The sequence below is a fragment of the Dermacentor albipictus genome, chromosome 5 (genome assembly GCF_038994185.2).
Source record: "Dermacentor albipictus isolate Rhodes 1998 colony chromosome 5, USDA_Dalb.pri_finalv2, whole genome shotgun sequence".
NCBI classification, from domain to species: Eukaryota; Metazoa; Arthropoda; class Arachnida; order Ixodida; family Ixodidae; genus Dermacentor; species Dermacentor albipictus.
The window spans coordinates 76,403,901-76,420,675 of NC_091825.1; the positions used below are offsets into that span (position 1 = coordinate 76,403,901).

The 16,775-nt window shown below is 46.5% G+C and overlaps 1 long non-coding RNA gene across 1 annotated transcript in view; it reads left to right on the forward strand.

Moving 5' to 3' along the window:
• Positions 1-16,775, forward strand: part of LOC139059900 (uncharacterized) — a 71,800-nt gene that overhangs the window by 15,919 nt on the left and 39,106 nt on the right. The window contains exon 2 of the long non-coding RNA XR_011514492.1: positions 5,916-6,052. This is a non-coding gene — a long non-coding RNA (uncharacterized lncRNA). The remainder of the gene's footprint in view (positions 1-5,915; positions 6,053-16,775) is intronic.

A 16,775-nucleotide genomic window follows, 5' to 3' on the forward strand; every position in this document is an offset into this window, starting at 1 on the left:
CTGCTGTTCTCTTCCGAGACTCTTAAACATTACTTTAGCTTTCCGAAGATTAATTTTCAGAGCCACCCTTCTGCTTTGCCTCTCCAAGCCAGTGAGCATGCATTGCAGTAAGTCCCCTGAGTTACTAAGCAAGACAATATCATCAGCAAATCGCAAGTTACTAAGGTATTCTCCATTAACTTTTATCCCCAATTCTTCCCAATCCAGGTCTCGGAATACCTCCTGTAAACACGCTGTGAATATTATTGGAGAGATCGTATCTCCCTGCCTGACGCGTTTATTTATTGGGATTTTGTTGCTTTCTTTATGGAGGACTACGGTGGCTGTGGAGCCGCTATAGGTATCTTTCAGTATTTTTGCATACGGCTCGTCTACACCCTGATTCAGTAATGCCTGCATGACTGCTGATATTTCGACAGAATCAAACGCTTTCTCGTAATCAATGAAAGCTATATATAAGGGTTGGTTATATTCCGCACATTTCTCTATCACCTGATTGATAGTGTTAATATGATCTATTGCTGAGTAGCCTTTGGGGAATCCTGCCTGGTCCGTTGCTTCACAGAAGTCTAAGGTGTTCCTTATTCTATTTGCGACTACCTTAGCAACTACTTTGTAGGCAACTGACAGTAAGCTAATCGGTATATCATTTTTCAAGTCTTAGGCGTCCCCTTTCTTATGGATTAGGATTATGTTAGCGTTCTTCCAAGATTCCGGTACGCTCGACGTCATGAGGCATTGCGTATACAGGGTGGCCAGTTCCTCTAGAACCATCTGCCAACCATCTTTCAACAAGTCTGCTGTTACCTGATCCTCCCCAGCTGTCTTCCCCCTTTGCATATCTCCCAAGGGTTTCTTTACTTCTTCCGGCGTTACCTGTGAGATTTCGAATTCCTCTAGACATTTTTCTCTTCCATTATCGTCGTGGGTGCTACTGGTATTGTATAAATCTCTATTGAACTCTTCAGCCGCTTGAACTATCTCATCCGTATTAGTAGTGATATTGCCAGCTTTGTCTCTCAACGCATACATCTGATTCTTGCCTATTGCTAGTTTCTTCTTCACCGTTTTTAGGCTTCCTCCGTTACTGAGAGCATGTTGAATTCTATCCATATTATACTTCCTTATGTCAGCTGTCTTACGCTTGTTGATTAACTTCGAAATTTCTGCCAGTGCTATTCTAGTTGTAGGGATAGAGCCTTTCATAGATTGGCGTTCCTTGATCAGATCTTTCGTCACCTGCGATAGTTTACTGGTACCCTGCCTAACGGAGTTACCACCGACTTCCATTGCACACTCCTTAATGATGGCCACAAGATTGTCGTTCATTGCTTCAATACTAAGGTCTTCTTCCTGAGTTAAAGCCGAATACCTGTTTAGTAGCTTGATCTGGAATTCCTCTATTTTCCCTCTTACCGCTAACTCATTGATCGGCTTCATATGTACGAGTTTCTTCCGTTTCCTCCTCAGGTCTAGGCTAACTCAAGTTATCACCATCCTATGGTAACTGCAGCGCACCTTGCTGAGCACGTCCATATCTTGTAAGATGCCAGGGTTAGCGCAGAGTATTAAGTATATTTCATTTCTAGTCCCGCCGTTCGGCCTCCTCCACGTCCACTTTCGGCTATTCCGCTTGTAGAAGAAGATATTCATTATCCGCATATTATTCTGTTCCGCAAACTCTACTAATAACTCTCTCCTGCTATTCCTAGTGCCTATGCCATATTCCCCCACTGCCTTGTCTCCAGCCTGCTTCTTGCCTACCTTGGCATTAAAGTCGCCCATTAGTATAGTCTATTTTGTTTTCACTCGACACATCACCGATTCCACGTCTTCATAGAAGCTTTCGACTTCCTGGTCATCATGACTGGATGTAGGGGTGTAGACCTGTTAAACCTTCGTCATGTACCTCTTATTAAGTTTCACAACAAGATATGCTACCCTCTTGTTAATGCATAGAATTCCTGTATGTTAACAGCTATATTCTTATTAATCAGGAATTCGACTCCTAGCTCTCGTCTCTCCGCTAAGCCCCGGTAGCACAAGACGTGCCCGCTTTTTCGCACTGTATATGCTTCTTTTGGCCTCCTAACTTCACTGAGCCCTATTATATCCCATTTACTGCCTTTTAATTCCTCCAATAGCACTGCTAGACTCGCCTCACTAGATAACGTTCTAGCGTTAAACGTTGCCAGGTTCAGATTCCTATGGCGGTCTGTCCGAAACCAGGGATGCTAAGCACCCTCTGCTGCGTCGCAGGTCTGACCGCCTGAAAGTTCGATAACAATTAAACACTACCCGACTTAAATAAGGGTAAAATTGAAGGAAGTTTGCAGGAGGGAGGAACCGTGGCGGTTGGGAGAGATTTTCTAAAGATAGTTGTTCGATATCTGCTGCACCAAAGAGAGTATCGAACGAGAAAAATAGTCGGTATACCGTCGGGGCCACATGACTTCTTCATGTTTAAGTTCAGGATTAAGTTAAGTACACCCTCAGCAGACAGCGATATATCGTCGATTAGAGGGTATTGTTAGAAATCAAAAACAGGGGTTGCTGTGTTAACAGTCGTAAAGACGGCGTGGAAGTAGGTGTTAAAAGAAGAAGCTATTGTCGTCGAATCAGAAACTTCACTATTGTTAATTAATAACGTGTCCGATGATGACTAAGGCGGTAGCACATCTTTTCAAAATTTTCGGGGATTATCTAGCAATAAATTCGGCAAGGTTACTTTGTAATAAAATTCTTTCGCAGCAACCATTTTCGAACAGAGTTCCTTTTTAGCACTATGAAATTGCATGAGTTTTGTTGAGTCACCACAGCACTTCAATCGGCGTTATCTGGCCACACGACGGGATAAATTCAACACGTCCCTGTTCATTCAAGGAATTTCAGTTTTTGTATTCTTTGTTGTTAAAGGACTTAAAAGATTGGTACACTCACTGACAAGATTTTGGAAGAAGCCTTGTCAAGGTATTAGTATCAGTAGCGGTACTTAACAGTATAAACGCACTAAAATAATCGCATAGGGCATCTCTTATTGCCAAATCATCCCCGTGGGTAAAGTCAGAAAATGTGCGGTAGATATGGCAAGATTTAGGCACGATTCAAGTCAAATTAACACAGAATTGTGGCTAGATATTCCACCAATAAGATTGCATTCGTAACCGGCACTAAAAAGAGATGTAGTAAGAAAGACATGGTCAAGGATGAAAATTTGTCGAGTGAAATAATCAGCGATCTAGTGAAAGTCACAAGACAATGAAATGTGGAGCAACTCCTGCACGATACCTACTTCGTGTCCGCTTACATTCATGGAAGACCAATCAACAGCAGGTGCCTCAAAATCGCCCATGCAGATAACGTTGGGTGTAGAAGTATTATGACTATGCAGATATTCACATGTATTGTGTAGATGTCCAATATTAGAACCAGGAGGAGGGTAATCGTCCCATATAATCCTAGACATATTTTCGAGTTGAAATTTACACCACAAAGACTCAGTATCAGCTGGGGCAAGGAGTACAGAAAAGTGAAGGTAAGATTGAAGACATAGAGCAACACCACCCCCTCTCCCGAATTTTCTGTCACGCCGAACCATTTTGAAACGCGGGGGGGGGGGGGGAGGGATTCATGAGAACCATGTACACCATCATGAAACCAGGTCTCCGTAACACCGATAATATGTGACGAGTAGGACGAGACATGGAAAGAAATTTAAAGAAATTGCTGACAAAGCTTCTTGCATTACCGGTTAAACGCACATGTTGTCTATCGACCGCAACCTCTTATGCCCGCGCCGCAGTATCACCAGAAGTCAGCACCGGCATCGCTTTGCTACCATAGGAAACAACCGACGACACCACCGCTTGGCAGAACTGACGTTTCGTACCCTTGTGTTCCCACTGTCGGGAAGCAGGACACATTTGACGTCATTGCCCTTGTCGCGTCGTAGGGTACCAAGCATTTCCATCCACTGCTTCTCGTCGGGATTTCGATAGCAGTGGAGCCAACATCGACGTGAATTCGACGAGCTGGCGAGCCGATTCTCCCGGTTACCGGTCACGCTCCCCTTCTCCGGGTCATCATTTTCCATCTGCAGGGCGCACTTACACCAACATCGCCCGAGGGGGATCTCACAGCCCACGCTGGGAAAACTGAAGGCCGCGACTTCAGGGGGAAGGTTGCCACACGTCGAAGTGCACAACTCGACCGCGTCAGAACCCCTCAACAACAGGACTACGACACTCGACGTTACAATGTACGGCACCGACACATCACATATCAGCCAGGTCAGAAAGTGTGTTTGCATTGCCATCTGTCGGCGAGGGCTTTCAGAGAAAGTACTCCGGAGGTGGTTTGGTCGGTACAAGGTTGTAGTTGGACGACGCCTCCGCGCCTTGAACTATAAGGTTATCCCTGACAGTCCAGCTTGCTCCAGGTTGAGGCACCGTCCACGAGAAGTTGTGCACGTTGTGCGCACGAAGTCATATTGTTCGGAATGAGGTGAAGTGCCCACACCTCGTCTGACATATCTTCCATCCATTAGGTGAGCATATAGACGATGCTCTCTCTGAAGGGAGGCAAATGCCACAACCAACACGCGGCACGTAGGCAAAGACGAAAATCTCGCACACTGCAGTAGAGAAGACTAGGTCCCTGCCTAATTGTTTTCAGTTTGCCTTTAGTTAAAGTGTTCGGCCTTGTTTTTCCAGTACCTGCTGCTTGTGAATGGTGAGAATATTTGTGAACTGTGTTTCAAATATTATTACACTCGAAGTGGGTTGGTGCGATTGACAAAACACGAAGTACGTAACACGTTTAGCACGCTGTTTTAATCACCCTTTATCGTCAGTCTTGGGCAATCGAGAGTCGATTCAGTGCGTTACATGCGTCCATGTCTGTGAGAAAGGGCCTGTAGAAATGTGACACCAACAGAAGTGCAACGCATGATAGAGCACCGCGATGAGAATGACGAAGCACCCCCATGAACACGTGCAGTGCCAACTGCACTGACCTATATACGTATCATTATAGACGTATAGACGTATCATTATTTGTGTTGCCGAAAGAACGAGAGAGGAAATTCATGTGGTTCGCGTCATATACCTGCCTACATCTCGCTGCGCGACGATCGCAGAACGGAAGAATCTTTTGAGGCTACCAGAGTAAGCAATGGTTTTGACGTGAACTTCGCAAATGTCATGAGTAGTTAAATATGAAACGCCGTCTCATGCACAACGCACGTCGTCAAACTGCATCGAGAACGAGTAAAACACTTGCACGTCCACTCACGTTGCTGAACATAGGCACATATTCTGGTGTCGGCGAGAGAGAAGGAAGAGGAGAATGGTAGGCGTCAGTTTTAAGCATGCGCCTACAAGTAATTCGTTTTGCAGGCATGGCCTGCAAAGCAGAGATTGCGGTTACTCACACGTGCGACGTCATAGCGAATTTGCTGAAGCAAATATACAATCGCATCGCAATACAGCAAACAATTAATGCATTGGAAACGCTGAACCCTGCCGATCAGAAACTTCAACGACAATTATACGCAGTACTTTCGAAAGCAAATGCTTGCTGCAAGGGTTATTCCCTCACTATCACTGAATTCAGTACCCCTAGCGCTATTTGCTAAGATAGACCGTGTTAGGACAAAGATTTATGCATTTTTGATGCACTTGCCGCCAAATAGCGCTTTCATCGTCTATTTTATTTCAAGAATAATTATTAATGCCTCATTTAAGTTTTGCTATAGGCAAGCAACAAATATTTTACAATAAATTTTGTGCTTTCCTTGTGGCTTAAGTCAATCAAAACTCATTTCCACGCTGATTGATTCATCCCTATTGCGCAAGCGTTTCGATCACCCTCTGAAATGGATGATGCCAACAATTTTTTTTTAATATCTCTTCCAGGCACTTAACACCTCTGCGCCAGTTTGGATGGTCCAGCGCTCCTACAATACATCAAATCATAAATGCGTGTATTCAAAAATGTTGTCTCTTACCAACGAGAACTTCGAATTTATGCAATATTACATGGATAATGGCGCGTAAGTACCAAGATGTTACTCTAACAATGGCATTGTTGGCATTCCGTTCAAGCTGTTATACTTCTTCAAACGGCAAGCTGTTTGGATTTTAAAATGAAAATTTACTCCTTAAATATGGAAGATAAGCACAATCTTCTGATCATTGGATCTCAGGTTGGTATGTAAAGCAGTGATTGATTGCGATGTCCGAAATGGTAAGCAGTGCCAAAAATGCACGTTATATTTCTTTAAAGTAGAAAACATATAATCATTGAAATATTTTCTCGGAATTGCTTTGGTAAGAGAGGTACGGTGCTTTTGCGACTCTAGGTGGTAGTTAGAAAAATGATGGTGCCAATTAAAAAAAAGCTGATTTTGCCAAAAAAAGGCGATTCGACATGTCCTGATGCAAGATTGACGTGTTTATCATTGAAGCTGCAAAATTGTTTAACCTAATAAACTCGTATTTTTCACTGAGAAAACGAAATTCAAATGAAGAAGAGTCGATCAGGGCCTCAGTCAAAGAGAATGAATGGCGGGACCGTTTACGCTTCACCATTGGCTGAGAAAAAGCGATCAGGATGGAGGCTTTAGAGGAAGCCTTAGCTCGGGTGCTCCTATCTAAATATATGTGAAAGGAGAATTCGTTTTTCACAGCAACCACTGCGCCATATTTCGCGAGGATTATTTAATTTAAAAAAAAACAAAATTCAGTGATGGTTGGTTTCGAATTCTGGATTTAGGTCGTCAATTCTTGTAAAAAATTGGCGAAAATTGAGAATCTGAGAAAACGAAGCTATCAAGTTTACAATTTCGCAACTAAGCAAGGCACAATGATGTCACAATTCTATGAATTGCATACGATAGTACATCTAAAACTAACAGAATTATTATGTTACACATGAACCTAAAAAAATGCAATAATATGGATATACAGGTTTTGCAGAACCCTTGTAAACAGTGTAACAAATTCCATTAAGATATATGTTGACATAACGAGTTTGTCCGCTTTGAATGGTCTGATGAATGCCGTTTACAGAACCGCGACACCTGTTCTCGATGCTGAGCTATTAGGTTGTAAACTTCGTGCTTCTATTTTTTTCAAACTCGAATTTTTGAAAACGTTTCAAAAAAATTCAGACCCCAAATCGGAATTCTGCTTCCAACAGTCACAAAATTGTAACTTTCTCTCTAAAATGAACTGAATTTCATTAAAACCCAACCAGGGGTTATTTCAAAAAATCGCTTTTGCGTTTTACATGCATTCGAATAGGCCGCGTCGGAGTTGGGCCTGTGCTAAAGGTTCATCTTAACAAGGATGCGCTCACGTCACATTTTCTTGAAGTGAGGCCTAATCAGTTAGGCAACAAAGGCATAGCGTGAACATCTATTGAATGGGTTATAGTTCAGGTTTTCGACAGCCGAGTTCCTGTTATGTGGGTAAAATGGGCCAGGAAGTATTACAGAACAAAAATTAACAGGGCCATCTTTTTTGGATTTTTCCAAAACAATGATCAATTTTGCGGGTGACGAGAATCAAATCTTGCATAGGGGTAAAATGGCTGGCTCCTTTGGTGAAAAATACAATTTTATAGCTTGCATCATTAGTTTGTTAATTACTACCTGTGCTCAATTCAATATGCAGGTATATGTGTTTGCGATGACGCATAGAAAACAGCTGATCAACTCATACTCCGCACTCTTTAAAGTTATTTCTGGAATGCCACACTTCTGCCTGCCAAATTTTGCACTTTCCTAATAAATAAATGAACGCCGTAATAAGGGAGCTCGAGAACAACAGCTACACAAAAGCAATCTTACACCGTCCTCTGCGCCCATAAAACCGCCAAGGCAGGAAGATGGCTGTTAAATTTCCCCGCCATCAGTCCGGTGTCTCGAAAACGTACTTCCAAGGGATAACTGAGCCACTGGCCTGTGTGTTCCGATGAGTGGGAGTTGACGCCGCTCAGTAGTGTTTTTCAGCAGTTATAGCCTCTACCGTTGTCTGAAAGAGCGTGCTTCCTCCCGAAACTGCAGGGTTATTTTTGCAAATGTACTTGAAATGACTGCGCCGCGTCATGTATTGCCGAAACAAGACTTTCACTGAAAGGTTCTGGCAACAAAAAAAAAGAACTCCTCAACAATGAATACAGTTTCGTGGCAAAACACTGCGAAGTCAGCGACCAGCAGATTAACCCTGAAGACGTCATCGTCTGGTAATTGAAAAAACTGCAGGTGGATTTTGTATTGTCGTGGCACATTGAAAAAACATCGTAAATTGCTCTTCGGGAACTTCTCCCGTCGTCTACTTTGAAGGACTGCACAAGGTCTCCATATGCCACTCCAACTACCAAAAACACATTTATTCCCTGTAGAGGATCCGGGCCTGCATCTAAACGCTAGTTCGACAACCACATCGTTGAAACGGAAAAATAACTGAGATTTATTCACTTATAACGAAACTGAAAACAACCGAAATTTGAAAGACTTTTAGCACAGTCGCACCGACCCTTTTTTTCATAAATCGAGATCGGCGCGTACACTTGCGCAGGCCTCGTCACCAGGTGTCGCTCGTGCACGAAGCCTGAACACATTTTGCCCAAATTCTGTGTTCGTTGTAGGGGCCATCAAATGTATCAGGCTGAAGGAGAACCATACCAATAAGTTTAGAGCTCACTTGGTCATTTTCAAAGCCAAGCAGTGAAATTTATTACATTTAACTTTAATCAGGAAGCTGATACTCCGGTAATTTCATTCATGCGTGTCAGTGGACTAAGGCCTTTATACTCTCGCAACATAAGAAACCTCTTTGACGGCAGTTGATATGATATTCGACGTCGTAACGGCTGCTCACTGTAGCCAAGTAATAAGTAAGTCATACCGGCATCGTGATTAGAGGGGAAATAGCAACGGTATGCCGTGGTTAATGTCTCCTGCTTGTTTTATGGAAAGGATTTTTTTCCACAATGGCCCCTAATGCAGTCTGCTGGTTTGTCACGGATAATGGATGGGGCTTCGTGGTAGCTTGTGCACTGTGGCTGGCTTGCGTGGGCTCCAGAAGTGGCATATTCAATTTGGCAGCAAAATGGCTCTACAAGCTCTCGGCGACAGCAGCGGTAGCAGCAGCAGCAGTCGTGTTCAAGGATATAGCTGCGCCATAGATGTAAATCAATGGCACAGTGCCATCCGACAGCTACAACAAATCGATGTTCACCGACAGAATGCTATAGTATTAAAACCCCCTTTGAGAAAGCCTCATCTCCTCTCTGGTTCAACCACCTCTCATCTAGGCGTTTGTTTCTGTTTAAATAGCTGCACCCAACTGAATGAGCATCTGCCTCGTGGCTCCTCCCTGTTCTGTCCCCTTTTTCTGTTCAACGTGGCCTTGCTCGGACTAACGCCTGCATTAGCTAGCATCCCCAACCTCAAGCATAACCTCTACGCAGACGATATCACCCTGTGGATCACCGGGGGCAACGACGGGTACATCCAGTACACGCTGCAGAAAGCCATCAACGAGGTCGTTGCATACGTAGAACCGCGCGGCCTGGCATGCTTGCCACAGAAATCGGAGCTCCTTCTGTACAAACCTAATTGGGGAGGTCGACGTCCAGACCCTCATCCGCCCGAGATAGAACTCCCCGTTCACCAGCAACGCATACCTACTGTATATAGCATCCGTATCCTTAGCTCACGCATGCAACAAAACGGCAGAAACATGGAGATAATCAAGCAATTAGATACTCATGTACACCAAACCACACGCCTCATTGCACGCATTGCAAATCAACATCACGGCATGAAAGACCTACACCACCCCACACCTACACCATCTACACAACCTACATATAACCTATACCACCCACTTCGGACCAAAAGTACCCATCCCTCCAAACATTCGTGCTCAGCTAGTTATCCCTCCCGTACCTCGCAATATGCACCCTGAACACAATCCGGAGCGATCTGCAAAAAGAGCTAAACAACTACAAAAGCGCTACGACCAAGCCGTTGACGTAGCCTACGTGGACACAGCGCAATACCCCAACCAAAACGCCATGGCGGTCGTCGCAGTCGCAGACTCGAAGTACCGCCTCTCTGCGGCCGCAACAATACTCCCCACGCATCCCGAAGAAGGAAAAGAAATAGCCATCGCTTTGGCCTACGCGGCTACCAATGCACACTGCATCATCAACCATTCAAAAACGGCCATTAGCAATTACACAATAGGACTGATAGCGCGTCAAGCGCAGAAGACACTCTCTGGCACTCCTCCCTCAAGCCAACGCCCCATCCATTTAATCTGGGTCCCTGGTCACTCGAGTCTGGCTGAAAACGAAGCTGCCCACGATGCCACCCGAGCTCTCGCACACTGGGCACATCATCCTTCTCCTGAGTCTCCCGATCCCGACCAGCCCTCTGTTCTGCATCGTGGTCACGCGCGGGACCGAATGATCCCGTTCAGAGAAATTCTCGTCCACTACAGCAGAGAGCGGTTAAGCTAGCCCCAGCACACAAAATACGGCATAAATATAAATCCACCACTTCGCGACTCCTTAAGACGCGAACTTTACCGAACCCAGTGCTTTACAACCACATTTACCCAGATGCATACTCCCCACTCTGCAAAGCGGGCGAAGCCCGCGCTGACATCGATAGCATTATCTGGCAGTGCCCCAAAGCCTCACCCACCAAGAACTACCACACGAACAGACGCATCATAACTACGGCCGAGCCGTTGGAGACCTTGCTGCTCAGCTTGGACCCAGAGGAGCAGCTCTGGGTCGTATGGCCGAAGATGCCACCAGAAAGCAAGGACTGGCCGCCGTCTGGGGAAGGCGCTGACTGGAGGTTAGTCTCCCGACCCCCGCCACCGCTGAACCCGATCAAGGGCATAATAAAGTTATACTTCTTACTCCCTGAAACAAAGTATTCTGAGTACCCGTTGAGAAGACAACGACGATTCCACGCAGACGTGGTTTCCTTGGGTTTCTTGGAAATTGCTCGACAGCAAAGAAAATCTTGCCCTTATCCGGATACGAAGCTCCTCGGAAGCCTATAGGGCCGTGTGGGCTCTGGTGAGGACTCTTCTTTGCCTTGTCCTACTGATCCTGCTCGTCTGATAGACTCAAAACAAGCCCGGCTGGCGCTTAGGCCTAGTGCTGCCGCGTCGCCGCGCTCGCCCGACGAAGAAGTGTTTGTGCCAGATGTGAGCTCCTCATCTGTACCTTCCACTGGACTGCTGCGCGTGACCACATCCATGCCAACCATGCAGCCGAAGTGTGCAACCGATAGCTCGAATCTCCAAGATGCAACACCGAAGCACAGTCCACTTCGTGATGTGAATGTGAACCTATCCGCAATCGTGCCGATGGACAATGATGACCCTATGGACGTTCAGCCCTCTGGCGGTTCGATGAATGCAGCCAAGCGATGTCCCGCTATCAACGTGCTTCAACAAGACGTCATCGCATCGGAGCAACCGGCAAAAAAGGTAAGGGTCACCCCAGACAATTCCTCCACGGCCTCCCCTACGCCCGCTTCCTCTCAGTCTTACCCAACGCCCACCCCTTTTCAATCCTATCGAGTTTTTATACGCCCCCTTTCATGCTACGACATAACTTCAGCAGCCACAAAATATGTCCAAAGGGTAATCGACCAATATCTTGAAACCACTGGATGCATAAGGGTTCGCAGCATATAAATCTACCAACTCGATCACTGTGCACTCGGCATCTCTCAGTGATGTGCAGAAAATGTGCACTTTAACATCTATCCCGCTGTCAGAAGATCAACACCTATCTGTGCAGTGCTACTTTGCATCGGGCCCTACTATACTGAGTTGTGTTGTCTATGGAATTGACCCGGAGACACCCCTGAGATAATATTTCGTGGATTGACCTCCACGACACACAGGGTACTCGCAGCTAGATTCATGGTGTCAAGGACCGCATGACGGATTACAATGAAATCACGAAGGCCTGCCGCCTGGCTCGCAGGACTCTCTCACCCTCGCACCCGAGACTGAGTCGAGCGGAGGCGGTAGTACTGAGACAGCTCCAAACCGGATCACTACCGAGCCCGAGACTGATGAATCGCATGTACCCCGAGATATATCCGACAGATATGTGCAGAGTTTGCCGGAGGGAGACCGCAGACTACACGCACATCTTGTGGGACTGCGTCAAATATCCAGAAGAAGCAAAATCAAGAACGCTCCCACCGCGGCTCGAGGCGCGAAGAGCTACGACCGAGACTATCAGCTCTGGGCCGTCCAGCAGGTCTTCGAGGCGCTCGAAAGGCACGGACCCCGCGAGCCGGCAACGGCGAGCGGAGCCCGCGCCGAGTAACGGCGACTTCGAGGATGACGTAGGCCCTCGTCGGCGCGCGCGAGCGCCCAACTGCATGCATAAATAAAGTGGCCTCCAATCCAATCCAATGGGCAAAAGCCGTACATGCTTAGGGACGGTACAGGGCCCTCAATGTATTCCAGAACGGTTTTATTACTATGGTCGCATATTGTGACCTAAACCCTACCTCCCTCGGGCAATACTCTGCTACCGCTGTTTTCAACGTGGACACATGCCGGCATTTTGCCCACAGCGTACTATTGATCCAGAAAAGCTCACACTAGAAGGCCAACCACAATGTCGATGTGGCTTATGTAAATCTGATGACCACGATATGACAAGCATAAATTGTCCGACTAAACAGAAGGCCACAGTACGGATACGAAAGGCTATACCAAAAACGACTATAGTAACAACACACAATCGTTATGAGGTTCTTGCAGAAAAGCCAGAGATACTCTTGGCAGAAGACGCAAAATCCCCAGGTTCGCAACTGTATTCTTTTGTTCTTAAACGTGGCAAGCAGTCGCAGACAAAGAAACAGAAATTACCGAAACCTCTGTTTCAGTCGGGTGATGACCGTGATGACCTCGACGCTCGGATAGACGCACTGGCCAGAGAGATTGAGCGACTACGCAAGCATAAAAAATTGGTAATTCTGCGTCATCAGAAAACAGGACCAACACGTGACGCATCAACCATTGCGAATGCCACCATTACGTCTGGATCCCGTCCGGCACAACAGGTCAACCAAGCTGTTTGGATAGCAGTTTTAGATCAACTTGCTCAACTAACATTGCTGATTCAGAATTGCCTGGATCATGGCGAATTCTCTGCAGCAGCTGTCACAGGATGGAATTCTACCCTGTAATTGTCGGGGCCTAAGCTCCAAGCTAGGAGAAATTAAAACCAAGCTTCAATACAATAAGCTACATGTATGGGCACTACTTATTCAAGAGCATAATAAGCTATGCTCCCTGTCCAATTTTAATGGGTATCATAACCCATCTATTTGAGATAGACGTTCTACTACAATGGCTTCAGCTCCGGGAAAAGCTGCAGTTTATATACCATCGCATATTGCTCAGGCAGTGATTGATCTGGAGCCATGGTGTTGGGGTAATCAAGAAGTGGTCGGGGTCCTGACACGACCAGTGAAGACTCCTGTCATTCTAGTGTCATTCTACGCCAGACCAGAGCACACATGCTTGAACTTGTGGTGGATAGCCCATCTCCGGCCTACGTACCCGGGAATTCCTATTCTCGTGGGTGGAGACTTCAATGCCCCACATACAGAATGGGGGTACAAGTACAACTCCCGAAGAAGATACCAAGTTAAAAACATCATGAGCGATGGCACTTTTACACTTTGAACCATCACGCTGTGGCTACCTGTGCTGTACCCGCAGTATCGAGAACAAACGCTCCAGAACTCACGTGGTGGTTGGGTTCTGGAATGCTGTAGTGGCGGATTGAACCAGATACATGGGGCAGTGATCATATACCAATAATGATTGGTTAGCACAGAACGTGCATAAAGAAAATTCGACGACCTGTCGCAGTCATGCATTAGGATAAGTTTCGGGAATCATCGAATGATAAAGTACCCTCAGAGCCCTCAGAAATTCTTCCCGCTTCGCAAGAACTGCTACGGAGGGACACCACTGTAACCACAGTTGACGAGGAACAACCCCAACCGGACCTCACCCTTTTGCAACTTTGGGCAAAGCGAAGTCAGGCAGAAGTGTATGCGTCGAGGAATCCCGATGCACCAGGTAGCCGTGCACGTGCTAACCATATAGCGGCGAAGGTGCGTCGGCACACAAAGCAACTTTCTCGACGATGATGGTATGAGTGGTGCGAGAATCTTGGATCGGGCATTGGAAACAGAGCGCTTTGCGTACGTTCCGATCAATGAAACGCAGTCATAAGCAACCTGACCCTGCAGCGAGCGTTAGGTTAGCGATGCAGAGTTCGCCACATCAATTCGCAGAACACGCTGCTAGAGCGTTTTTCCCGAAATACGATCACGCATCACCTATAAACTGCCCCGAAGTTTATGAGTCTGACACAACTTGCAAATCCGAAATATCCAACTCTTTCACATGGCCGAATAGCGGAGATTGAAACTTCGAAGCAACGAGCAACACCTGGTCCCGATAGTATTCCTTATGAGGTTTTCAAGAACATGGACGGAGCAGCTCTCGACGCACTTTTTCACGCTAATAACAAAATATGGGAGACTGGAAACGTTCCACCTGATTGGAAGCACTCAATCGCTGTCGCGATTCCAAAACCAGGAAAGTCTCCAAATAGCCTGCAGTCTTTATGCCCAATTTCACTGTCCTCAACTGTCTGCAAGCTCGCTGAAAAGATGCTCGCCACACGTGTTTCCTGGTGGCTTGAATGCCACGATAAATATTATCCTGCTCAAATTGGATTCCCTTCTTACTTGGGAACTGAAGACGGACTTTCTATCTTATCAGACGATGTTTTACAGGTTTCACCACACAGTCACGCTGTGCGCACGGTAGTAGCAACATACGTAAGGAAAGCTTATGACAATATAGACCATGAAATCATTATAGCCAACCGCATCGACCCGGAACTTCCACCGCGGGTGATAAGATTCATCTACTCATTCCTTCAGAATGGCACATTTGCAATAAGAATAGACGGAAGGCAAGAAACATACTTCACATCGAACAGAGGAGTCCCACAAGGTTCGGTTTTGGCTCCACTTCTCTTCAACGTTTCTGTAATACCTCTAGCCTGTTAACTACATCGGATTGCAAACATGAGGTTCTAATCTATGCGGATGACGTCACTTTGTGGTCCGTGCATGAAGATATATCTATACAAACTCAACAGCTTCAAGAAGCCCTTGATGTTCTGAAGAACTACGCTCAGAAAGCAGAGTTGGACATTTCCGCCCAAAAATCAAGCTATGTTGTAGTATCCAACAAGAAAGGACGCACAAGAATCACGCAGCACCCCTTTACATATAGACTCGGCCCAGTCACAATCCCTGAGGCTTCTGAGGTCCGCATACTTGGTCTCGATATTCACCACTCTGGCAGTGGCGCACACTGGCTCCGTAAAACCAGACAGGGTTCGACAAAAACCCTTCACCTTATTCGTCGCATTGCAGCAAAAGCGGCTGGAGCTCGTACTGACGCAGCTCTGCGGTTGGTGTGTGCAGTCTTGCAGCCACGCATTTTATATCAGCCACAATTTCAACAGCTGGCTTTGGCACAGCTGGCAGAGTTGGAGACGGTTAATCGCAATGCTATGCGCACAATCACAGCACTGCCCCGCATCACTCCGATACCCGCGTTACAGGAACTTGCCCCGCTCAACACAACTGCAGAACTAATTTTGCAACGTGAAAAAGCACGTGAAATAAAGAAGCAACTTGTTCCGGCTGTCGCTGCGTTGCACGCTCATTTTCAGCGCGGCTCTCGGATTGACAATCAGCCCTATCCAATGCCTCCCTGGGAATTCACAAGCATCACTACTAATAAGCCAATGAAGTTATGACGCAGCGATACAACAGGTATTATTGACGAACACAATATCGTCGATGCATCCTGCGCTAACATCTGCAAAGTCTATACGGATGCAGCCATTCTCCCAGACGGCGGAGAAACATCATTCCTGAGTACTAAGCATAATTTCATGAGCAGCCACGAGTGCTATTTATCTACGGAAGCCAGCGCTCTAGTAATGGAACTTCAAGCCATCCACGACGCTGTGCAAGATGCGACATCTAAGCTGCCTACCATCAAGCAACTAGATGTCTTCACTGTTTCGTTAGCGGCTATTCCGGAGCTCAAGAAGGTTCATAAGGCAATGGAAATCTGCGAGACAATACACACTATGAATAGTGAAACAGCTACTTGCGTCAAGTTACACTGGGTTCAGTGCCATTCAGCGAACCCTCACAACATTGCTGCTGACCAGCAGGCACACTGCCCCCCTAATCCTGATCCTCCACCTATTCCCCTCCCACCCCAACCCCGTAACTCGCGCCGAGCCCGTAAAAATGTTCTCCGGCAGGACACACGCGCCTTTATCCCATCATGTGTCTGCTCCCTCCCCCTTCACCTTACTAGGAAGTTGTGCTTAGGAGGGTTCGGGCCGGGGTGACCCTTACACCGCCTGTTGTCTCAAGGTGTAACTGGTCGCATTTACCACTGGGTGCTACGTGTCCATACTGCTCCGTTTCTGTGGCGGAAGCAGATGCATACCACCTAATATGGACATGTACGGGTTTACAATCGGAACGCTCGTGTCTCCTACTGCAAGCCGGCCTCCGCTACAGTGTGACAACCAGCTATGACCCCTGGATACATGACAACAGATTCCACAAAACACTGCTTCAATTCATACACAAC